The 26,278-nt window shown below is 44.4% G+C and overlaps 1 protein-coding gene across 10 annotated transcripts in view; it reads left to right on the top strand.

The window, feature by feature from the left end:
* The first annotated feature begins 6,572 nt into the window (after nt 1-6,572).
* The window catches only part of MBNL2 (muscleblind like splicing regulator 2), a 158,610-nt gene continuing 138,904 nt past the window's right edge, over nt 6,573-26,278 (top strand). For 3 of the 10 annotated variants that reach the window (XM_058681623.1, XM_058681559.1, XM_058681570.1), the window contains exon 1: nt 6,574-6,798. The gene's annotated coding sequence lies outside the window, so the exon portion shown is untranslated. Of the gene's footprint in view, nt 6,799-26,278 lie in introns of all 10 variants that reach the window. The other 7 variants (XM_058681576.1, XM_058681586.1, XM_058681589.1 and 4 more) reach the window with 5 other exon arrangements.

Genomic DNA, 26,278 nt, shown 5'->3' with positions numbered 1-26,278 from the left:
AATGAAATCAAAACAGTTTTTTTTTTTTCTTTCAAACTTTTTGTGTTAACTTTTTAAACAGCTACAAAGTTGTTAAAACATAAACACTTACTAAGTTGTTAGGATCTAATTACTTAATAAATAAAACAATTAGGTGTTTCTTTTAGCCTAGGAGCATGGTGAAAAAAGATACAGAACATCAAAAGTGCTACAAATCAAGAAAGTTTGGAAATCTCTACTCTAGTGATTATTTTTTTAATGTTAATTAAAAAATTTTTTTAACATTTATTCATTTTTGAGGGACAGAGTGGGAATGGGGAGGGGTAGAAAGAAAGAGAGAGAGAGAGAGAGAGAGAGAGAGAGAGAGAGAGAAGGAGACACAGAATCCCAAGCAGGCTCCAGGCTCCAACTGTCAGCACAGAGCCCAATGCGGGCCTCAAACCCACAGACCCCAAGATCATGATCTGAGCCAAAGTCAGATGCTTAACGGACTAAATCACCTAGGCACCCCTATTTATTTTTGAGAGAGAGACAGATAGAATGTGAGCGGGGTTGGGGGAGAGAGAGGGAGACACAGAATACAAAGCAAGCTCCAGGCTCTGAGCTGTCAGCACAGAGCCCTACACGGGGCCCAAACTCACAAACTGGGAGAACATGACCTGAGCTGAAGTCGAATGCTCAACCAACTGAGCCACCCAGGCGCCCCTCTAGTGATTATTTTTTTGACATCACTCTTCAGTGAAATCTCAGCAGAATTCTAGAACCTAAGAATGATGATGATAAAAACAGTAATAGTAATAGCAAACATATATTAAGAATTTATTATGTGCCATGTTTTATGCAAAAGTTTTCTCACATCATTTCATTTACATGCTTTCGCAATTATTTTCTATTTTCCTTAACCCAGAAATGATAGTCCTGACTTTTCTCAGAGTCTTCTGCTCTGGACCGATGGAGAAAATTTAAGAACTAGTTGATCTTTCTTGTGATAAATTCAGTGGAAAACACTATAACTTTTTTCTGACAATTATAAAACCAATGTTTCTATTCCCTGCTGCATTTTTCAACAATTTGCACATTAAAAACAAACAAACAAATCAACCAAACAAAAACCACCTATGTTTTCTAAAGTATGCACATTTTCACCAGTAAAAATCCATCAACCAAAATTAAGTCAGCACTGATCCATATGAGGCACCGTGGAGGTTACGAAAAGACTTTAATGCATGGTCTCTGCCCTCATGGGACTTGTGGTAAGGTTTATACACAAAACAACTAGAGGAAAATAAAAAAAAAACGTATATACTAAAGGACTAAAGGACTACTATACTAAAGTAGACATGTGTAGGCTAGAAGGAGTATACTGAGAGATTATACAGGGAGAGAAATGAGCCCTGAGACCAAATTGTCACAGACCAGGCCCATCTGCACTGTGATTCCTGTCTCACTTCTTGCAGTAAACAACCTTCTCCTCCTTTCTAGCCATCTCTTCTGGAGAGTCAACACTTCCATCTGTTCCAGAACACCTATCTTTTTCCATTCGAAGGAAGATTTTGTTTCTATGGAAATCACCTCCATTTTGAACATAATCAGAGATAATTTTCCTCTTGCCTATGAGCTTGCTAACTTTGGTACCTTCAACAAAGGGAGTGATCTCATAACTGCACTGTGCCTTTTGGTTTTTATATTATTTCTCCTTTCTCTTCTCTAGCCTAACTTTCTTTTTTAAATATATGTATATGTGTGTGTGTGTGTGTGTGTGTGTGTGTGTGTGTATAAGTATAATGTCTATATATATATATATATGTATATATATATATATATATAATGTCCATTGTTCCTGTGCCTTCACTATCAATTTTTTGTTTGAGCCCTGCATTTCTCTTTGCCATTTTATTACTAATGTTATTTTTAAGTTTATCCATTTAACCATTCATCAACAATTTAGTATGTGTCTGCTATTATATCACTGCATGTTCTAGGTCCTGGAGATAAACTGATGAACAAGAAAGACATGAGTTCTTCTCTCACAGAGACTAGTGGGGTACATAAACAAGCAAACCATATTTACAACAGATCTTGATGATTGCTATGATGAATATAATGTCAAGGGGCCAAAGAAGCCATGGTGGTCAGGGAAGGCTTCCTGGAAGAGATGATGTGTATTTTGGGTATTGATGGACAGAAAGATGATAGATGGGTATGAAAGGATTCAGAGATGTTCATGCAGAAGAAATCCAGGCTGTAAATTAGAAAGGGCATAACACATTTTAGGGATAAAACTAGTTTAGTAATTAGTGTTGGGTATTAAGTAGGAGGGAAGTGAGTTCAAGAGGAGTGGTGAGAGCATATATTCAAGAAATAGGCAAGGGGTTCATCATGAAGATAAGAGGCACCCCTCAGTGACTTTATGTAGATAATTGCATGATAAGTGAGGGCCAAGATTGGAAGCAGAGAGGTGAAGAGTGGACAGAAGAGGATGAGGACTTAAATTAGGGACACAGCAGTGAAGATGGGGAGACACGGGCGAATTCAAGAGATAGGAATTTATAGAATGTGGGAGTGTTTGGATATTGATGTTGAGACAGAGGTGGGCATCAAAGGCGGTTGTGTCTCCATTCACTCAAGTGGGAAATGTAAGAGAAATGTACTTCAATAAAATAAACAATGATTTTAGTTACAGACAAGGTGAAAATGAGTTATCTCTGGTCCATTCAAGTGACAAATTGGGCCTAGAGGTTAAGAGAAAGGGACGGAGTTATAGATCTTGAATACATCAACCTGAAGGAGATAACTGACAACTTCTATTGGACAAATGTCTTTGGTTTTGAGTCCTGTGTCCACCTTCTTTACTTTGACATAGGTCACACTTTCTTGGCACTTGTTCTATTTGGTTTCTCAATCATTCTCCCTTCTATTTAGTATATCATGACTTCAATAAACATTAATTTTCTTTGCAGAGTTTCACGGCTTCCAATATTGAGTTACAGATGGAAGGAGGAAGAGAAGAGGAAGGGTGAGGGGAGAAAAAGAAAAAGAAAGAAAAGTCCAGCTTGGATCTGCAGTATGTTGTATTGATCAATTCATTAATTCAAAACACATATTTATTACTGGGCACTTCCTGTCAGGTGCCAGGCACATACTAGATGAGAGGCTGGAGAAACAATAGTGACTTCTAATGCTGATAAGCTGGTTGAGTAGATCTTCAGTAATTTACCAAACAAATGTATCTCCATACCCTATAAAAAGTGCTATAAAGTAAACAACATCTATAAAATCTTGCTACTCAAAGAGTAGTCCATGGACCAGAAGCATCAGCATCACCTGGGACCTTGTTAGCAAAGCAGAATCTCAGTATTCACCCAAGAACTACTGAGAGAGAATTTTAACAAGATCCCTGGGGGATTTGCACGCACATTAAATTTGAGAAGCACTGCTCTGGAGTGCACAGGCCATGAGAGAAAAACAACAGGTGGGACCTAAACTCATCTTGGGGGTCAGGGAAGAGTTCCCTGAAGAAAAGGCTTCTGATTAGGCTAGAGAGGTAGGTTAGGGCTGGATATCATGGGACCTTGTAGGCCATGTTGAGGACTCTTGTCTTGTTCCCAATCCCAAACCGCCATAACAAAATGCTACGTAGACTGAGTGGCTTAAACCACATAAATGTGCTTTCTTGGGGTTCTGGAGGCCAGAAGTCTGAAATCAGCTTGCAGTGTGTCAGGTTCTGGTGATGGCCTGCTTCTGTCTGTGTTGTCACTTGGGTGAGAGAGAAACGATCTCTCTCCCTGATGTCTTCTCTTTTAAGGCCACTAATTCCATCATGAGAGTTCCACCCTCATGACCTAATTGTCTCCCAAAGACCTCATCTCCAAATACCGTCACGTTGGGGCTGAGGGATTCAACACAGGAATTTGGGGGAGACGCAGTTCAGTCCATAGCAAAGATTTTGAGCAGAGAGAAGAATGTAGAATCATCAGAATTCTACTTTCAAGTGAATTCTTATTTTGACTGATGTGTGGAAAAGGGACTGAAGGGATCAAAAAAACATGCAGGAGGCCAGCTAAGAGCCTGTTTCAATAGTCGTGGTGAAAGACACAGATATCTTGGACAAAACTGCATTGGCAGAGATGGAATGAAGTGAAACATTTCTAAACATTTAGTACTGAACCTAACAGGCTTTGATAATGGCTTTCGTATGGCGGTTGGGGAGAGAGCATCAAGAATGACCACCAGGTTTTTGGCTTGTGCAATTGGATGGATATGATAGCAATTCTCGAGATAGGAATCATGAAATCAGCAAGTTTACTCATGGCACCTCACTAGATACGACGAAAATGTAGAAAGAACAGTAAGAGTGGCCATTATTTAGTGGACATTTGTCATGTGTCAGCCACCGTATAGATGTTTTAAGTACATTATCTTGATATACTATGCAAACCTTGCCTTCCGAGGTGGGGCGATAAGCTCACCATTAGGGGTTTAATGGCCTGGTAAAACGAACAGTGCAGAACGCTCTCAGAGGAGAAGAACGTCAGAGAAGACAATGTGAACAGAGAAGCCATAACAGACAAATGAGGATGCAAGCTGAGGTCTAAAGGTTGGATAAGATTTTGTTAAGTGAAGCCCTTGGGAGTCAGGTCTGGGGATGGACTGTGGGAGCCAGGTCCCGGAGAAATGAGCATGCCTCCATCAGGAGGTTCACTTAGGAAAACAGTGTAGAAAAAGTTGAGTTAGAAAGGTGGGGGGGGCAGGTTATGAAGAACGTTGAGAGTCTGTGATTTGGATTTTAAGAAAGGAGGCATTGAATATGAGAGGAGCATGACTTTGCATGATGGGAAAACCTGTCTGGCAACAGGGAATCTTCTTGAACGTGGGGAGGCTTGATCCCAGAGGCCAACTTACTGGCATTTATATTATCCAGGTATCAGATCAGAGTTCTTCACTAGCCAGGAGGAAAAATCAACAAGACCTCATTTCATTGAATGAGAGTAGGAGAACGAGTCAAAGATGACTCGAATTTCAGGAACGAAATGAAGGGAATGGTAATTTCATAGGCAGAACCAGAGAGATGGGAAAGAGGAGACAACCTATGGTTGTCCATTTGCGTGCAGTATAATACTGAGTGTATCGCTAGCTAAAAATAATTTTCTACCAGTTTGACCGTAGAGATTATTTAAATTTTCAGAAAAAGATCGTAGTAGACAGAAACCTAAAAGTTATACGTGACGGATTTACACTGGGATGAAAACTGTTGTAATTATTATTGTAAGCATGAAATCAGGGGGGAATAACGTGTGATATTCTATTGAAGAAATAGCCTAGAAATCCCAGGAAATGCTGTGTTTTTAAACTGCAGTTAGCAAAATCAAGGGAAACCATTACATCCCACCCCAACTGGTACTTCATTACAGATGCACTGAACAGTTGCTTATAAACAATAGTGCGTTGGTTCAACCTTCCGGATGAATGGGTCTTTGTTCCTGCTTTGGTCTGGTCTTGGAATCATGACACTTCATTTTTTAAATTCAGAATGTTGTGTTTAAGTGGAAGGAAAATGTATGCTTCTTTTTGTGTTTTCCAAATGCCATATGAGTTTTTTCAGAGCTTGCAGGAGCACTGTTGACTGGGGGGGGGGGGAAATAAATAACCCATACTAACCTTTCCGTTTCTCTTTTCCTGCTTTATCTCAGGGAACTTCGGCACGTCTAGACAACGTTTGGGGAATGGCACCCGATGGTGCCCCTTGGATCATGTGCCGTGTGTGTTCAGCTGTGAATATCCTCCTGTAATCACTGCTTCACTGATGACGATATGGGCCAAGGCACCGTATTTATCAAATGGTACCTGAGGTACCTTAGGATTAGGTGAAGGCACACCTAGTCGTCTCGCCGCGGCCTGCCAGCAGCACAAAAGGGTAATGTGTAGATATCAATTTTATTGTTCAGAATTCCCTAATTGAAGACCCCAGTGGCTGGAAAACTTAGATGAAAGCTGTACGAGCCACAGTAATTAACCGCTGCAGTAACAGATGTTCTCCAGGAAAACTGTGTGCAAGGGGGTTAAGCATGTTTTGATTTTGAATATGCACTTGGGCTCACACATTCTCCCTCACTAATAGGAATCAGCTGTAAATGCCCTCCCTGTAAGGTATTAATTTCCACGGCAGACGCTGAATTGTTTCTCCCTTTTCAAAAACCAAAACCCAAAAACCAAACCCATGCTTTGTCAGATGGGAGAAGGACTTCAGCTTCTCCTGCACAACCTGGGTTTCTTTTTTGAATCTGCGGAGTTGGTATCGTCGAAAGTCTTTACAGCGCAGTCCCAGGCTCTGGGCTGGCTGTCTTGGAGGGTGTTTTCTCCAGCTACCCCTCTCCCGGCTCTGCCAATTATGTGCCACTTTGTCTTGGTGCTATGATTGCTTTCTTCGGAGAGGGAAATTCCTCTTTCATCAGTATGGACGCACTGTTTTCACACACCGCAAGTGCTGTGCTGCTGTGTCACTCATCCTATAAGAGCCAGTTTCAGACGAGGAGGGCTGACGAGCTGCCCGGGGATTGGCTGCCCCCGGCTGGGAGGGATTTGTGGGGAGGAAGGGCTGCAGCTTTACAGCAACAGAGTTTAGACTGTCTTTGCTTCATCATCTGAAGGCAAAATTTTCCAGATACGGCAGACGGCTCCCAGAGTACAATACACAGGGAATGAGGACTATTTACATGGAAATTTCTGCCTCATGATGCAGCGGAGAAGCCTCGGCCGCTGGATTCTGCCAGATGTTCCCGGGGTTACTGTAAAAGGGAAAAAGAGGCAGAGCTAAACAAGGTAAGAGAATCACCCCCCCCCCTTTTTTTTTTTTTTTGAATGTTTAAAGAGTTTGCTGCAGTATATGGTGCATTCCATGTGTGTTGCTTAGGGAAGCCAGGGAAACCGGATTCCACTAATTCAAATGTAACACTTGCCGGGGACCCTGGAGTTTTACGTAACATTTTGATTTGAGGGAAAAAAAAAAAAAAAAGAAAGAAAGAAAGAAACGGCAAAAGCTTGAATCTGTGCCGCCTGACTGGGGTGAGGCATAAAACGAGTGTTTATTTCAAAGAAGAGATCCATTTTATTACTCAACAAAAACTGTGAATTCCTGGGAGCGTTCTTATGTTCTTGTTCTAGAAAATTTTCATTACTGCCCCAGTTCGCTCCCGAATAAATAAAGTTTACGTTGATCCTGCTATTTGAAAACGGACTGGTAATGAAGAAGAAAAGGAAAACTTCATAGTAAATAACCATCGGTTGAATGTTTAGCCAAAAATACGTCTATGTGTTAGAAATTAGGGACCCACCTAGCCCTATAATGCCACGGCTTTGAGTTTCAAAAGCGCATTTTTTAACAAGCCAGCAAGAGGTAGCTTTCTGACAAGTTTTCGATACTGTAGTTCAATGTTTACATTTCTTTTTCTGAGCCTTTGTTTCCAGCTTAAAAGTGGAACCATTATATTCAAAAGTAAAGCTGGGTTAATAATGCTTACTGCAATTATCTGATCTTTATGCATTTTTAATGAGAACACACAGCCAGCAGAATAATTTAATGAGGGCAGGCTAGCTTTTAAAGCTGTGTCTTCACTATGCCGAACCATATCAACTTTCTTGCCGAGAAGCAGCAGGGAGAAATGATGGAGATTTATTTTTAACACACTTGGCCCAAGAGAAGGAAATGATATATTTGTTAAAGAATTCTTTCTGCCCTTTTCCGTTTTAAATTTCTGCCAGGCATGAGGAAACTGTGCTTTTTTGTTAGGCCTCGGAAGCATGTGTTTACAATAAATGTGTAACATTTTTAGAATAGTTAGCAAGCACTGAAGCGAAGAAAAAAATCTGACTTGCCTAACCACTACTACCGTGAATGCTCTTCGAGAAACATTACTGTCCTTTTAAAAGACAAAGGTTAAGTGGAAAGACAATTTGTTAATTTGGTAATATGTGCATTGGGGAGCTAATAAAGTGGGGGAAAAAAGGAGGGCATGCTTATAATCTTTAAATAAGATGAAGTTTCTTCAGCTATCCTGCCTGTTTTCTGAGGAGCAGTTCAAATATTCATTTAAATAAGGGCAATGCCACGTAGATTCTTCCAGACCCACTGTTTTTACTTTCAAGGAGAAGTGCAGGACACTAGCCCAGAACTTCTGACGTCATCCCCCAACTATTTCTGCTGGGTGTTCTTTTATTCAGGCTCGTGGAGAGGAATATTGCTTTCCGTCCTGGCCAGGAACATTCTGACTCTCACTTGGCAGGTCTTGAGTTATGTCTTCATATTTTAGCCCGTCCTTTCTAAACCCTAAACCCATCTCCAGCGTAAATAGGGCATCTCCTACCTGCCTCACGTCGGGCGGGTCCGAGCAGGTTCTCTGCAGGGTTCTGGCCGTGCTGGCGAAGAGCAGTGGGGAGCGGAGCACGGGCTTTGCTTCTGGCCCAACTTCGCCTGGCACAGCCCAGTACTGCCACCTGGGTGGATAGTGCCTGTGGCCTCATTCCCAGTTCCCCCGGAGCCACTGTGTAGGACCAAGGTTATGCCACCAAGTTCGTGGCTGGCCGTGATGGTGGGAACAGCTGCTTTTACATAAAGAGCACCATGCCTGGTGCAGATGGGCTGAAGGAAGGGAAGTCCAGTACTGCAGGCTGTTAATCTGTGTCACAGGTGGTAACCTGGGTCGGAGAGATCAGGGGAAGGTAGCATTTAATATGGGGCCTCTGAAGGGAGAATTTCCAGACGAACAGACCGGAGTTCTGGGGAGTTCCCGGTTCTAGTTTACATTCCCTTTCCAGCTGCTCGTGTAGCCCTGAGCAGGCACCCACCTTCGTTCTTCTCTCTCTTAATAAAACTGAGTAATACTTGCTACACTTTTCTCTCATAATTCCAGCATTCATTTTGAGAGGCCTTGACCTTGTACCAAAAAAATAAATAAAATAAAATAAAATAAAATAAAATAAAATAAAAAAAATAAAAAGAAGTCATCTGTCTCTTGCCACAATGAGCTATTTAAAGTACAAAGGGATAAAACCTCCGTATTAATGAAACAGTTGGCAAATGCCTTAGGGTATTAAGATAAATAGTCATATTTCCAGAACCCTTCACTCTACTGTGTGCTCAGGTCAATTTTCTAGGGATATTTATCCTTAAACCAACAAACAAAATTTCCAAGGAATTCAGAGCATTGCTGTTTGCATTTTCTCCATCGATCTCATGCAATATACCAGAAGCTGTGCCAACCAGACTATTTCAGACGTAGGCCTTGTAGTGCCCAAAGCATTTAGTGCTATTTTTGCTTTGACTTTGCATTAAATTTGCGAGAGTAGATTGAATAAGAGAGAGAATATGAGGAAAAGAGGAAAATACGCTTGCAAAATATACTGGTTATGTAGCTTTACTGGTTACCGGCCTGCCTCCTCTCTGCTAGTTGTTTTAATTTGCTGTTGCTATGGCGAAAACAAATCAATATCACATGGCCACCAGCCAGTCCCGCGCTCGGGGAGCGCCATCGAAATTCAAGATCAGGCACTCAAGATTCCGAGCGAGAATTGGGAGAAAAGCATTTAGATTTGAGTTTGAGAGAATTCCTGATGATAGACTGACCAGGCTCAGTCTCTCATGCCCTTCCTCTCCCTTTCCTCCTGCACTTTCTTACTGATAATGAGAAGATGGGGGAAGAAGGCATACTGATTTGTTTACATTTTCCAAAATGACAAAACGTATCGTCAGCATAGAAGCAGGTTGGTAACGTTGCAAGGGGTAAAGGATTCTGACTGATGAAAGGTGATAAAACTGTGGGGCATGTTTGTTGAAAACATAGTTTGGGGGCCTTGAATATCTCTGGGTACAGCTGCACCTGAGAGCTGACAGGGTCAGAAACAGTTACTGTGTCATATCAGGCAGAGAAATCTGGCAGCTCGAGAGAGCGGGGGCAGTGGAGGCGAGGGGCATTAGAGAAAGGTGGGGGTGTAAACCATCAGCCAGTAGCAAAGTCAAGGCAAAGCTGTAGGTCCAGAGTCAGGCCAGGTGAGCACGGAACCCCAGGGACAGAGGGAACAGGGTAAAGGACTTCGCTCCTTTCACAAAGTCTGCCCGAAGGCCTGGCAAGGAAAGAGAGGAAGGGGCTGCAGAGAGAAGCAAAGGGGTCATGCGCCCAGGCATCCTTTCTGGAATGGTCCACCGAACCAGATGGGCGGAGTTGTGCTTGGCCGCGTGGAGCCAGGGACTTGATATTTCACGCATTGGTTTCTCTCGGAAGAACGAGGCAGGAAGACGTAGCTGGGCTTTTAAATTAGTTACAATACAGTGTTTTTCTTCTGGTTTTTTTACTCAGCTCAGTTGTTTCTTAGGTTTTGTGTGCAAACTGGGGGTTGCAGCTGTGATAACATTCATAGTAAGCAGTCCAGGGTGGCGTCAAGGCTGAGTCTGCATCAGGTCGGTGCCTCCGAAGGCTCGGCAGCCAAGGCTAGTCCCGCTTCTGTTGTGAGAGTGAAAACAGGTGTGAAAGGTAAAGCCCCAGGGTTTCTTTTGTGAACCTGAGCCACAGGCCAGTGGACAAACTTTCAGCTGGCCCACTCCCCTTGACGCGGGAGAAACGCTTGGTAATAAAAGTGGACCCAACGACTTACCTTAGTGCTCTGACAAAGAACGCATTGTCTAGAAGATGCTAGGTCAGTATATTCCATCAATCAGTCAACAAGTGTTTATTAAACACCTCTTGGGTTCTCTGGCTTTTGCTATTCAGTTAAAACGAGTCAATTACCTAATACCTGACTTAGTGTATGTGCAAAATCAGCGGCAGAAAGAAATGATGCAAAATTGTAAGTTTTAAAGACTTTAATAAATGTATTGGTTAATGTTAATTTCACTTTGACTATCAGGCATTAATTGTAGGTTTCAGATCGTTCTTGGTGTTTGGTGGGGGGAGAATAAGGGAAGGAATTTTGAGTTTTAAATGTCTATATGCACTTTCCTCACCTCTGTTACTTTCCTCAGCATACGTGCTGTTTAAATAACATATAAAGATGTAAGATGGGCAATAGACCTATGAGAATGTGCTGGAAAGTCCCAAATAAGAGGCCACTGAGAGCAATCACCCAGTCTCAGCAAGCTGAGATTCAGCCCCAAAGTGACTGGGGAATATGGACGCATCTAAAAAGCCTTAAACACCAGTCACCAAAAGGAAATCCTAGATCCTCTCCCATACTCCAGAGCCTCGGGGTACCTGGGAGCCCCTGATGTAATTATCTCGCCATCCCCGTCCCAGTAAGGAAACCTGATTCCCCACCCTGGAGCATTAAACTACCCCCGCTTTTCCCCTTAAAAACAGAGTTACTTAAAAAAAAAAAACAAAAAAACAAAAAACGGTTTCCCCTTTTAAACACAAAGTTTTTGCTTTCCTTTGCTTATTTGTTGTTTTCTTTCTTTCTTTCTTTCTTTCTTTCTTTCTTTCTTTCTTTCTTTTTACTCTTTTTTTTTCTTTACTCTAACATCTCTGTGTATTTTCTGGGTGCAGACAAACTGCAAGGTTAAGGACTCACTTTGTGGAGAACTGAGTGGGAGACTGAGGGACGTAAACGAGCCTAAAGAAGTCTTTTTAGTTACGAGTCTTGGCAGGCAGATGGGCTGTTCTAAGGTTTAGGAGCATCCAGGCAGCTGGTTGCTGTACGAGCTTGGGGGGGGGGGGGCGGGTGAGCCCTCCTCAGAGGACAGAGGGAGGAGGCAAGGAACACCCAGCACTGCAGGTCCTGGGTCTTAAGCATTTGCAATCCACGATCGCTGGGGAACAAGATACTTACAAACAAGATAAGAATAGGTCAGCACACAAATGTCTTCAGAAGAATAATTAACATATGTATAGTTTCTTACACTTTACAAAGGGCTTTCACAGACCTTATCTCAATTAACAGTTCAAAAAAGAGGGTTTAAAAAATCCAGAAGCCTAAAATTAGAGCACTGGGTAAAGCTCCTGGAACAGATGAGTTATAAACTGGATTAAAAAAAACAACAACAACAACTTTTATTCATTTATTTTTGCCCGTGGTTAGTGACTTGAATTTTGAAAAGCAGGAAAAACTTCTAAGTGTCCCTGGTGCATGTACACATGTCACTATCTCCTGTCCCCACAAGCTTTCTTGGACAATTCCTTGTAACCAGTACTGCAGACAGCCTAGTTCCCAAGGCAGAACAAGAAGAGAGGCTGATTGGCTTTGCTTTCTCAGCTCTGACTGTTCAGAAGGCGCCAGGGGACAAAACCTATACAGGGTTCGTGCACCAGCCTAGCCACATAGTAGCCAGGTAAGTTTGGCTATGGATGGCAGGGAGGTGCTTCTAGAACATAAAGTTCATTAATGGTTGTAAATTGCCCGCACACGTGGGAAAAACCAAAATTCAAAGTATTCCTTTTGCCTATGAGAGCTTCTCATTGAGTCCTCTTAGGCCTGCTAATGGGGTGGGGGAGAAATTAATATTTTACAACATATCTCATTTAATTTGAGCCTTTGAAGAATATCACAACGTTAATGCTCTCCCCGCAAAGTTAATGATGGTCCATAGAACGAGAGAAGTTCCCAAAGGTTCAGTAACACACCCGTGAGCCCATCGCTAATACTTGCTAGAGCCAGTATGTAAGCTCAGACCCTGACAGGGTAGGCAGCACTGTGTTTTCAGCTGAGCAAATGAAAAGGAGAAAATAAAAATCATTCATTTTCAGAAAGAAATAGGTGGAGGTAGGAGGGCAATTGTTTTTAGAGATCCCAGATATGCCTGATACAGTTCATATTATGACGCCAAAGTGCTAGGTGTGATAATAACAGTGATGTCTTACAGGTATGTATCCCTTCAGTTTTTATCACCTCTTTAATGGTCCCAACATTTCCTTCTTGTTCCTGTTTTATAATTTAAACAAAAACTGAACTTGTGTGAGGTTAACCAATGTGTTCAAAGATTTTTTTTTTTTTCAGTAGCCAAAAAAAGCAGAAAAGCTAGTCCTCAAAGCTATGGGAATCTGTGCACATGATATTCAATGACATAAAAGTCTTTAAATGAAGTCACACTGCAGTCTGACTTGGAGTTTTCTTGTAATGGATGTTGCACAGTGGATAGAGCCCAACCCAAGCAATTTTGGAAAGACAGTAATATTTTTAATTAAGATATTGAATTATTTTAAAAATCTATAAATTTCTGCATCCTAGATGCAAACTTCAATTAATCAACTAAAAAGTATTGGTGAAGCATGCATTATATTAGTGATTTACTACTTGTAATTTTAAATGCTCTGGTTGTTCAAGCAAGCAGAACTTTGTTCGGGCTGGAGTAGTAGATAACTTTATAGAGGGAAGCTCTATCCTGTAGCTCTGAATGGATATATTTTGTCCAGATCAGTGGTCCTAAAGTGGGAAGTCTATACCCGACCTAGGGCAAGATGATTCACTAGGTAAGGAATAGCTGAACTTGTGTCTTATACATTATTTAGCTCATCCTTTTAAAATGTCGATTTTCACATATGTTGGATAATATATGTAACATATTAGCATTGTTATGCAAGTGTAACATTTATAAATAAGTAACAACCTCATGACAGTTGTGCCTGCTCAAAGATATTTTTCAGGTAGGGGTATTTGTTCAATAAAGTTCGGAGAGGACAGGAGTCAGAATTAGAGAAAAGAAAGTCATCTCCAGAGGAGGAAACAGCATGACGTGATGTAGGGGGCAGTGCGGAAGCTTAAACTTGTCTCTGGAGAGCAGGGATTAGATGTTGGGGAGCAGTAGGAAATAGGGGTAGTGGGGAAATAGAACGTGGGGGAAGTCCGAATATGGAAGACCTGAAGAGCTATGTCGAGCTTTATTTTGTTACTTATAACATCATATCTAGTGTTTTAAAAGTGTTCAATTACAACTTGTAAGAGAGGGCTGGAGATCTGAAAATTTGTAACATATGATGCCACTGGGGGAAAAAAATCTTTTGCCATATTCTAGGTATGATGTGGGAAAAGTGGGCTTAGAATAGCATTGTGAGGATAGAAGAGAAAGGGCAAATCCAAAAGGTCCTTGAAGAGAAAATAATGGAAACTAGTGAGAGCTTATATGAGCCAAAATGGCACTGGAGGTATCAGGAAAAATGTCAATGGAACCCTAACAGAAAACAGGGGCGGATGGGAAAAGGAACCAATCAGTAGGAGCGGGGTGGTGGAATGGAAGAAGATGATGAATGGCGCGTTCTGGTCGTGGTGTTTTAGCTAATGGTGGGTCATCCAAGTGGGCTATTCCATAGACATCTGACAGTGTGGGAACGGAGAACAGCTTAGATGCAGGGCTTCAAATGTCAATTGAGACATACCTGTGTTGCAGTCATAATCCAAGCCAAGGATGCTGACAACCTCCAAGGCAAAGGGACCATAAATGGAGGCAGGCAGATGACCAAGGATGGGCCTTGGGGGAGGACTGCCAGAGGCCTAGAAGAGCAGAAATGCTAGCAAAGAATCAGGAAAATAAACAGCCGCAAAGGAGCAAAATTGTCAACCAAAAAGTGAGTTCCAAGACTCTTAAGCACTGTACCGCAGTCTCCGTGGTTCCACGGGATGACAGTGCGGCTTCCCACACTGCATTATCCCGCTGCGCATGGTTGACCCTCTTTGGCATGAGTGCTCAAGCCAGGGCCCTCTTGAAGGCAAATATTGGTTCACTGTAATGGTGAGAGTCTCAGGATATTGGATGGATAGGGAGATCTTCCTGCTGGATTTTTCATATATACGGTAGCCTTTTTTTAAAAAATAGATTTTCAGTAATAACCAGAAGAAAACACTTAAAACCAGCAACTATCAAGACTTCAGCGTCTGTATCTTGAAATACACCTTTTGGGGTGGTGTCATTGGTTAGAATGTTACTTCCAGGGCGATTGGAGATTTCTCTGGACACCGGTCATCCTATTCTCACAGAACCAGAGGTCTGTTTATTCTTGAATCCAGCAGGTCTCTGCCGAACCCAGCCATTAGGAGCTCGAGAAAATGAGAAAAGCACTCAAAGTGGGTAAACGGTTGCTGTCCTCTTAGCAGACCCCCGCAGTACGTAAACCATAGCACCACTTCTCAGACTTCCACGTGCATAGGGAATCAGCCGGGAATCTTATTAAAAATGCGATTCTGATTCAACAGATTTGGAGTGGGGCCTGAGAGTCTGCATTTCTAACAAGCTCCCGGACGATGAACACGCTGCTCATCAGCAAAGCTCTAGAGCACAATGGCAGTTTTGCTAACATAAATTTAGATGGCGGCAGACCACTGCATCTGGCGTGGTTTTCAAGGAGTGCTCTCTGGGGCTGGGAGCCAGGACCTACCTCCTTGACACAGTAAGCCTTTCCAAACTGCTCAGGCTCAGAGTGGGGCGAGGGTGAACTGACTTATGCCGTGGGCCTTGCCCCAAAGCCTCTGTAGTCAAGGGTGAAAGGCAGGGCCTTGGGCTGTTTCCAGGAGTTCTGTGCTTTAGACAGCTGGTCTGTGGATGTCTCCCTGTGCTCGTAGTGGAACTCTGACCCACTCATCATCTCCCTTCATGGTGCAGGGAATGTCATTCTTCCCTTATTCTCTCCAAAGAATATGAAGAATAGAGAGGACGTGTTAAAGGTGATGAAGATCGCATCTGTTTAAAAATGCTACTTTTAATGTTTCGCAGTAGAAGTGAAGACAGTTTTAGAAATGATAGCTGTCTAAGGTGGTGGCTCAAGGGAAATGTCCAGGCCTGATTGTGGACAACTTTGTATCTTGTCACAAGTCTTACACCTTCTTTTGTGTCCATCTCTCTTTCCTTCCTTGAATGCTTCATTTTCCTGTCCATCTGCACGTGGCCCCTCTTTCCTGGGCCGAGTCTAGCTAAACTGATTTGGAGGAAGTCTTCCCTGCCCAGATGCTGGTTCAGTTCACACACAGATGGCTGGTGTTTTCTTCCATTTTTTAATTTAACCAATAGCCTTTCAAGAATGAAGGGAAACGAGTGTCAGTTGAGTGTATTGAGTGCCTGGTATATGCCAAGCCCTCTGCTGGGAGCTTTGTGGACATTGACCCATGAAGAATTTTTATGAAGAAAATAAAGTCCCGGGAGCTGAGTTACTTGCGAGGGTCACACACTAACAAGTGACAGAGCAAGCGGTGAAACCCCAGTCTGTGGTCTCCAAAGGCCCTGACCTTTTCCAAAGGTGCTTCCTTGGGGGTTTGCTTTAGAAAAACTTGCCTTACATTTGCACATACTGCTAGCCGAATTCACTCCACTTACACTTGTGTGTAAGACAGAACACAAACAAGCAATTAGTGGCATACTGTTCGGGCATGAGTTCAGTTCCAGCCAGGAGCTCCCCTTCCCAAAGGGACCTGATAAATCGCCAGGGGTGGCCAGAGCCTTCTCTCCGTTATTTGTTGTCATTCGTTGGCCTTTTCTTTACGCTTGAATCTCGTGTGTGTGTGTGTGTGTGTGTGTGTGCGTGTGCGTGTGCGTGTGTGTGTGTGTGTGTAAGAAGCTTAAAGACCTAAAGATGTCAACTTATTGATACCTTAAATAGATAACATATGTAAAAGCCCATTATCGGCTGTGGGGCATGTACAAGAGGGAGATGTGTTGTGTTGTGGCTTTGCTGTGCTCTGTGAAAGTTCTTAGAAACCGCTTTTCTTGTCCCCCGCCTTCCCTCTTCTCTCACACGCGTGTCTCCCATCCTCTGCCGAGGTCCGTGCTGCTTGTTTCTAGTGCGTGTACCCACCATCCTGTTTCTTGCTTGGCCTGCTCCTGAGCCAGCCCATCGTCTCTTTTCTCTTGCTCTTCTCTCTGCCGAGGCATCTCTCCCGGGCACCCCTGCTAACGGGCACACATAGTTGCCCACTGCTCATGGGGTTCCGCTCACACCTGGCTCTTAGCTGATAGAAAGGTCTATTTATTTGCCCCCTTAGGAAGCCCATCCTTCCAGCCCTAAAGTATCAGCTTCCTGGCAGCCACCACAAAGACCATCCCCTCAGGAAACAAAACAAACCCTATCTCCAGAGTTTCCCTGTTTCTTTTCTTTCAAGTTCCCTGTTTGCTAGTAGGCTGCAATTAAGAGTCAGGATCAAAGGGAACTAGCTGCCTCTGGGGCTGCAGGGACCCACCAAGAACTTTGGTCTCCTTAACTCCTTACTCCCTGTGATCTGCTCACCTGCACCTCTCTGTTCTGCTGGTGCTCAGGTGTTGGGGCTGCGGGAGCTTGGGGAGATGCCTCGGGGCCTCAGGAGGGGCTCCTCACACACTCAAGACCCTAATAGCCCCTCCTCCTGACTTAAAAAACCCACAAACATAAGGTGAAGATCAGAGGCAATCCCAAATCAGGAGGAATTGGAGGGATTATCTAGCACAGCTCATGTCTACCCCCCACCACAGCCCTGCTACCCAGGTTCTCATGGCTTCTTTCCCCTCTGTTGACTGGACAATCACTGCCCCAGAGTGCTTACAAACTATAACATTCTGTTGTAAAATTCAGCCTTGTGCTGAGACGAAATGTGACTCCAGTGACCTTCACTCTCCGGCCCTCGTCTGGGCCTTTGGAGTGACCCAGATGCTTCTTCAGTGGGTGAGTCTCTTCATATATTGAAAGATGGCAATCAGGCTGCCTCTCATAGGAGCAGCTGGCAGCTCCCTTATTTAGGATGTAATACATTTATTTATGCAACTTAGCCGGCTCTGAGTTTCTCTTGGGTCGCTCTGAGTTTCTCACGTTGACCCACATCGCTATCCTACTTGAACCTTGAACCAGCTGTGTTAGAGAAAGGGGTGGGGCACGCCGTGTTCCCTCAGCTCTGTGCAGGTGAAGTGAGGAAGGTCAGACATCTTCCCCAATGGCGTGGGATGCTTAAAAATTTTTGTCAATCCCAACAAGAGGCTATAGACGCCTTTGGAAATACCTGGCAAGATGCTGGGCATTGACTTGCAAAACCACCCATAGGATGATGGATAGACAGATTGATTTAGATGGATATATATGTATGTAGACAGGTAGAGAAAGACATTAATATATACATAAACACATATAGAGCCGTAGACCCAGATTTATATTAATATATGTAGATAGTTACAGATAAATATTTGTATATACAGATAAAGTTAGGTAGAGATTTAGGTTAATATATATTATGTATTTAGATTAATATACATACACAGATAGATATATGCACACAGATATATACATTGATATGTACACACACAACAACAGATCTAGATTAGTGTGTATACAGACACAGATAATCCACACAATTTGAATACCACACTAAAGCGGCTTTTAGACCTAAAGCACTTGTTCGGGGTGTTCCTTTGTTGTGTTGTTTCTGGTTTGGGACTCAACAAAATGGTGATCGTTGTCGCCGTGGCTCTTGGTCCTCCTGAGTCCCTCTGTGGCTGAGCACAGCCCCTCCACAGCTTGGAGACATATTCCGCCATCAGCAGATGCCAAGGTCACCGAAGGAACTAATTAATCCCAGCTCCAGTCGACAGCGAGCTGCACTAACCTGTCCTCCTTCCTCAGAGAGGGAGAAACCAGGAAGGATTTTCTCCTTCAGTTCCGCCCGGGGCCTACTCAGGGACACCCTGTGCAAACAAAGGAAGGGCTGGTCAACTGTTTCCCGACTAGCTGGCCAGGTTTTCTTCTAGAGAAAAGCCTGTTCAAGGGCTCTCAAACATGAGTTGAGAAAAGCCTTCCAGATTCTCTTAGGAAAATTCCCAGGTTGATATTTAACCTAAAGATCCCCAGGCCTCGACTCTGCCTTTTTTTTTTTTCTCTCTTTACTACTAGTTTTACTAATGTCCATAAACCCAGCCAGCACTCTCGTCCATGCTGAAAATGTGCCTTTTTAATTAAAACTACAAGTTTTCTAGCTGACCACGAGGGAGCATAAATTTCTTCCCCCTCGGGGTAAGATTGATGTCGTATCGCCCAGACCGTGCTAAATAATTGATCAGAAAAAGTAATTGAGAGGAGTGCTTATTTTGGGAAATGTTGGCAGCCGATAACCCAAGATGGGAAGTTGGAGAATGTTGCTGTTTAAAACATGGTGGAAACCGGAGTCAGCATTAGTCTTCTTAGCCAGATACATGTTGGGTCTTGAGTTAATGGTTGTGTGCCTGTGGATTTTTATTTGATGTTCTGATCTCTTCCTTCCAGGCTGACAATTAGTGCAGAGAGTCGTGGGAAGCCCCACGACTTGGGCTCTGTGCTTTGTCAACGGTAGGGAGTCTCAGTCGTAGATCCGGTCAGTGCAGTTCCATCCTGGCCCTCTGTGTCTCCCCCGAGGCCCCCCCCCCCCCACCAGCTGCGAAAGCGGGAGGGACACGGGCTCGGGCGTTAGTTTCCCTTTACAGTTTGGCAAATCCCAGCACCTTCTGGAGTTAGGTTTGTGACACTCTCCATCTTGCTCACTGGCTAAAAACAGAAAAAAAAAAAAACCCCACCAAAATCAAAACCATATGTTCCACAGAATATCAGGCTTCTAGTGAACACTGTGCTATCAAATAATCACCGCCGACCTAGCCCCATATTTGAAGGCTACAGGCACAGGAGCTGATCTGCTCCGGCTGGAGGCTGAGGCAGGTAGAGAAGGGCCATTCTGTTTGCTTTCTTTCTCAAAATGGCACGTCGCTGGAGCCTTTCAGCTTCTAGTGGGGGACGCAGAAAGAGACTGCATTTACTGACTTATTTCCCTTCTTCCCATCTTCCTTCTTCCCCTCACATTTTCAGGATTGAAAATTAGAAACACTTTTCTCCTACATGCAAAATTTCTCTCTCTCTCTCTCTCTCTCTCTCACACACACACACACACACACACACACACACACACTTTTTTTACCCCCTGCTTTGAAATGGTAATTGCTGCCAGACAGGGCTTCTCCAAGACCCACTGCCGTCCTCTCCACAACAGTCAAAGGGTTAATTTAAGATGTAGCCAGTTAGTGAGATGTAGTATCTAGTTCAAGAGAGGGGTCACCCTTTGGCGACAGGGGTTCTCAGGGTCCTGCTAATACGTTATTTCTCGGTCTGAGGGTGGGTCACACAGGTGTGTTCACTTTGTGAAAATCCAGTGACTGGACACTTAGGATGTGTGATCTTTCTGGTTTTAATAAAATGTTTAAAAGTGTAGCTGGCTACCCGGCACTGTCTATTGTAAGATAAAGGGAAGTGGGTGGGACGGCACCCCATATCCTTTTCTCACTGCGGCCCCACTCCCTCCTTATCTGTTCTCCCCTCTTTCTGGGCTCTAGCAGTGGGCTCTGTTCCCACGACTAGTGAGGTCCCTGAAGCACCATCGCATCCTACCCCCAGGCCAGGGGGAAGTTCATGCTTCACATTCAGACTTGAAAAGGAGATCATCATCATCCACATCAAATAATAACCATAATAATAGTGCCACTTTGGTATGGTTTACAAAGCATGTCCTTTTCTCCTCCTGTGCTTATGTTTTATGTCTTACAAACACGTGCTTAAAGTGTTTTGGGGTTCTTTTTTTTAATCCTATTTGGCAAACAAGACCAGTGGAGGGAAGGAACTGTGTGAGGACCGCAGATGGCCGCACCGTTTGCCCTTTCTTCCCGTGTAACCCTAGATTTGTGGGAGTGCGTATAAGTCAAGGGAGTGCAGGTCTCAAAAAATAAATAAGAGTGACTAAGGATGGCAAGAATGTACAGCTTGCGGGCCATCCACAGGGATTTGAATCCTGGCTTCCCCTACTTAGGATGAACAAAAGTCACAAGTCACTTGGAGCTTTGATCTCCTGATTGGCCCAGTCGATCAAGGTGATCATTCCGTGTTTCAGGATTTTTGTTTAGATTTGGGGCCACAAGATACCAAAAGTGCCCTGCACACAGCGAATGCCCTGTGTCAACAGGCTGATCATCATTCACTTAATCTTTACTTGTTCTGCCGGGGCAAACACATTCTATTTAGTGAAGTTTTCTTGGCAAAAGAAAAATTTGCAGAAAAAAAAAAAAGTACTGTGTGAAAGGTTGAGGAAATATGTCTTAAATTTTCCTCATTTCCTTTCCTGTCATGGAATTTGTTCTCTGGTGCGACAGATAAGATGTATAAATAAACCGCAACGGTGAAGGTAATTCGTGCCACAAGGGAGGTATAAGGTTCCTTGTCAGTAGACTCCTGCTGTGCAGGTGAAGCAGGGAAGTCTTCTTGGAGGAGGCAGCCTCTGACACGGCCTGTGAAGGAAAGCACTCATGCAGGTTTCTCTGGAGAGTAGGGCAGAATCCAGAGAGTATTCATGGGAGCACAGCTAAAATGTTTGGCATGATTATGCCTCAATTGTGGAGGACCCTGAATGCCAAACTTTGAATTTTGAACTTTATTCCAAGTACGGCGGAGAGCCACCAAATGTTTGTGAACAGGTGAGTGGGGGAGCGGGGGGAGACGTCAGACACTGCTTGGTGAGATAATTCTGTGAGTACAGCTTAGAGCTGAGAGCTGTGGGCACCCAGGAAGTCATGGAGGAGAGAGCAGGTGACAAGGATCCAGCAGGGGTCATGCACTCATACAGGAGTGGCTTCCCAGGTGCTGGGGCAGGACCCTTGGAAGCCAAGGGAAAGGGAGGGAAGTCCGGGATGACCCGGAGACCATGAACTTCAGTGACAGAAACATTCATGACACCGGAGACAGACACATGCAGGAGGATGGGGAAAGATATGAGATTGGTTCTGGTCACTGGAAGTTTGAAGTTGGAATGTTGTCATGGAAGTATAGGTCTGGGCTTCCATAGAGTACAGAGCTGGGAGTCCATTGGGGACTCATCCACAGAGGAGTGGAATTTGAAATCATAAAGGAGTTTGAGATAGCTAAGGGGTTCCCTCGGAGAACTAGAAAATGGTTGATGGCACAGCCTTGGGGAGCACTTACATTTGAGGGGATCTCCTAGGCACACTCCCGGTGGCAGGGAATCTGAAAGCAAAGAGATTTGCAGAGACAGCAGGTGTTCTTGGGACAGGTGTGTGGGCCTCAGGGCGTCTCTCAATGCCCTTGGATCTGTGAGAAGCAATCATGCTGTTCACTATGTCCTAGAAATAACGTGGGCGGGTGATGTAATATGGATGAGTATTCGGTTCTCCTAAAACCAAGTGCTAATGGGAAAGAAAGAAAGTTCAGTGACAATGAGGACTCAGTCTGGTACCTTGACGTGCGGAAGTTAAGACGGCACCCTGACCTTTGGGAGACAGCTGGAGGGTGGCGACTGGGAGGCTGAAAGGCAAGGTGCCAGGACAGTGGAGGTGAAATCATTCAGAGGGAGTGGGATATTTAAAGCAGTCGAAGGGATGACGGAGGGAAGCCGGAGAGGAATCAGGGCTAAGGTGAGACCGTGTGGGACTGAGGGGAGGTTGACTAGGCTGGCAGAGTGATGGATAGGATGAAACCACCCGGTTTTTGAAAATTTGTGGGAACAGGTCTGATTCTGCTCTAACAGGAAAGGTGAAAAGCATCCGATAAATTGGAAGGAAGGAGTAAGTTGAGGACCAAGTGCTTCTCCAGGGAGAGTCCCAGAAGCCTTTGCCTTGAAATGTATCCTGCTCTATTCAAAGTAACTGTAGTGGGGTTACCGACATACGGCATCGATCCCCAGTTATTAGTGAGAGATAGGCTTTACCTCATTGCAGGCTTCTCTATGACATGGCACCTGCTCGACTGTGGCTTCTTTCCAAAGTGTTACGTCGAAGCTTTTTGTTGTTCTTCTGTCTTTTTATGATTTTCCTTAGCTTTTCCCCTCATTTTGCTTCGGGTCAGCAAAAGGATAATCACGGGCCTGGCACTCTTCCCCTAAATAACAACCTTGCAATATAGATGCCACTTGTAAAGCTTCCTTATCATCCCACTCCCCCATGCATTTTCAACTTGAACCTGGTAGGTAGTAGATGTTCACTAAATGTGCATGGAATGCAGTGGAATGATTGAAGTGTTTTATTAGTGAGACAGGCATTTGTATAGATGATTATTAGCTGTGAGTCATACTTACAGAAACTCACAGTCCATCCTCCACCCAAAAGCACCCAGAAGTTTCTATTCCGGATGAAGAGGGTATGTGTTCTGCCCCCAGGAGACTGCACACACGTCTGTGTAGCTGTACTTTAGTACTGAAAGAGAGGCCAGCTAAGCCCCAGCCCCTTCGGCCAAGGGTTGTTTTTTTGCATTTAAGCCTCAGAGTAGTTAGTTGATGAAGGCAATGGGCGATCAGAGACTTAGAACAAAACACACACGTGGAGGAGGGATTTGGAGCCCCTTAACTTTCACAGGACGTTTTAGTTGCTTAATTGCTGTAGGACACATACTTCTGCTGACGTTCAGTTGCACAGTGTATCCAGCACATCTCACAGGATGGATTGGCCTATTTATTTACCCTTGAGGGCCACCTGAAAACTAAGTGAAGGACAAGCATGCCCCCAGTCGAGGCCAGAATGAGCTCCTACAGCCATAGGACAAGGTCCTATTTCTCTTCTGCGTTCGCTGCCCCACCCACCTCCAGCTCCTAGAGAAGAAAGAAGTGTGGTTTCCTTCCCAACCCATTTCAAAGCCCTTACCAGTTACTCCAAACGCCGGTTTCATTGGCTGCACAAATTCTCAGGAAGCTTGTTTAAAAAGCAGGTGACAGATTCCTAGGCCGTGGCCCCTGAGATGCTCACTTGAGATGTGTGGGACAGGGCCCAGGAATCTACATTTATTACAGAAACAGAGTGATGTGAACACAAATGACTAATAGACCTCTGAGCCCAGGGGTTAAAGAGACCATTTAAACCCTGCACTCAGATCCCGGCTGTTTCACAGACTACAGGCTCCATTTCAGGCAAAGTTTAACTTGTACCTGAATCTCAACTTTTTGAAAAAATGCACTTAATAATACTTCTCTGGGTGACGATTAGGCTTAAAGGGGATCACCCATGCCAAGAACTTTCTATCCTGCACAGAATAAAGAACACATAATTTTGGCTATATTTCTTTGACCCAACACGAAGCTACTGGGGAATGGTCCCCAAGGAACGCCGCGGACCTTCTAGACAATTCCAGAAGGAGCAGCGACTCCATCATGACTGTTTCTGCAGTTTCTTACAGTCTTGTATCGCTCACAAAGACATTCCCGGTTTTGCCACAAAATGCAAGAAGGCTGTTCCTCAAAATAATTTTAGGCCGGACTTCTGGGCACACTTACATTTGGTAGGGGTGGTAAGACAGTGAGGCATATTTCCCTAAACCAGAGGAGTGCGGTTGCTTTTGACAACAGGAGGACCAGGCCACATTCAGAAAGCTTCATACAGTGCATGTGTGAAAATGGAGCACTTGACCCGACCCTGTGACAGCCCATGCCTTGAGCTGTTTCGGCAGATAAAATTGATTCTGTCCCCACTCGGGCCGTTTTTAGGTCATTCGAGCAGATGGTAACTGGCTCACATTGGGACCAAACTCCTGAACTTAAACTTTTGGAAGTGAATGAATAAATGAATGGATTTCCTCGGGGGCCAAGAAACACTCCTGACATCTGCCAGTCTGTCCTGGCCTTCTGGTCCCCGGAGAAAGGTTGGCCCTTTGTTGCTTAGAGAACAAATAAGCAAGGATTTGCTGCAAGGTGTTTCCTGCAACCGTGCGTTCCTTCCTTCCTGGCCCTAGTGACCCAGTTGCCTGTGCTGGAAGACTCGATGTGGCATGTCCTGTTTTCCCCCCACGAGAACCCTTCGACAGCAGAGATGCTTTCACAAGTTAGGTGCTTGCTGGTGCCCCGGGTCATGAGATTTGGGTCACACACAAACACAGAGGAAAGAAGGGTGGTGTGGAGTCTGTTGATTTGATCGGCCCACGGGAAAACCTAAGGACAGAAGAGTGAAAAAGAAATTCAAAAATAGAGGAGGGAGTACAAAGAGAAATGTATGGTACTCTGGGATGGAAAAGTCTCCGTTTCAGCTTGCAGTTGGGGAAGATTTCTAAATGCTTCCAAATCAAGGGGTATCTGCAAATCTTCAAATCCATTGTGAATCATTTTCAAAATGCTCATTCCCTCCACTCAGAAAGCATTGATTAAAATCCAGCCGTCTGCTGGTGCACTGATGCTCTGTAAAGCAAGCAAAATAAAGTTGATGGGTAGCCAGCGATCGCCGTGAGGAGTTAGGACACACGTGTGCATGCACACAGGCACTCACTGCGAAAGCCAGTGGGGGACCCCTGAGACTAGCCCTGTTTGGGTTGGGGGCCCCAGACACTTAACGATTAATCTAAGGCAGGAGGGAGGGAGAGGCCATCAGAATGTGGCCGGTCGGGCCGAATTCCCATTGGAGTGGGTCTTGAATTGAGAAGGATGCCTGGATTTAGGTAACAGCCAAGGAGAGCGGAAGACATCCCGTATCAGAGGAAACTGTTCAAACAAAAGCCAATAGGAGGAAATGAGCTCGTATTGTGTGCACACATGGGGTTCCACAGAAAGGAAATTGCCTGATTCAGGACACGTCCGATGCCTCCTGAAGCTACAAGGCAAGGCCGGGCCTGTGTTCCCACAACCTGGAGAGTGTCTTTCTCAAGCCAGGGTTGGCTGCAGTGAAACCGGTAGGATTTTAGCAAAACTATCCACATTCTTAGACTTCTAGAAACTTCTATCACAAGATGTGTCCTTGGGGACACAAAGGGCGATTCCTTATGCTCTTGCTTGTGCTTTAAGGTATATGGATCTAGGAGAAGGTGGGGAGCAGGCACTTGGCTCAAATGTTCGGGTACTTTTTTGGGTAAAGCTCATTCATTCTTCAGGCTCCATCAGGCAGCTGAGGCTCAGCCTGGCAGACCCACTCCTCTCTGGGGCCCTTTTTGGCTTCCTGGGGTGGGCCAGGCCAACTGGGACAAGGCTTCTTGCTGGGCTCAGACAGGTTTTACATGCAGGCGTCTCAGCTAGACAATGGTGGCATCAACAGTCTTGCTACCTGCCAGCTTCTGTCCAAAATACAATCCTGACCATGAGCTTTCGATTCTCTAGGGTACAGCCTGGTGCGGCCTGGTGCCTCATGGGGAACACAGAAACAGGCATGACATTCCCAGCCCCCAAAGACTTTAGGATCTAGAAGAAGAGCATTCATTTCAGTAAACATCATAAGAAATGGAAATTTCCCTGGCACCACTGAGCCCCTGGGGTGGGGGTGGGGGGGCACCTATGCATTGTTTAAAAGCTTGGAATGATCGGGACTTGTGGGTTTGGTGTTTTTTTTTTTCCTCCTTTGTGTTGCCTGATTGACAGTTTGAGTACAGTTGAGCTTGGATTTGTG

Source organism: Neofelis nebulosa, chromosome 1 (assembly GCF_028018385.1).
Source record: "Neofelis nebulosa isolate mNeoNeb1 chromosome 1, mNeoNeb1.pri, whole genome shotgun sequence".
Lineage (NCBI taxonomy): Eukaryota > Metazoa > Chordata > Mammalia > Carnivora > Felidae > Neofelis > Neofelis nebulosa.
This window is presented reverse-complemented; position numbering and strand designations above follow the sequence as displayed.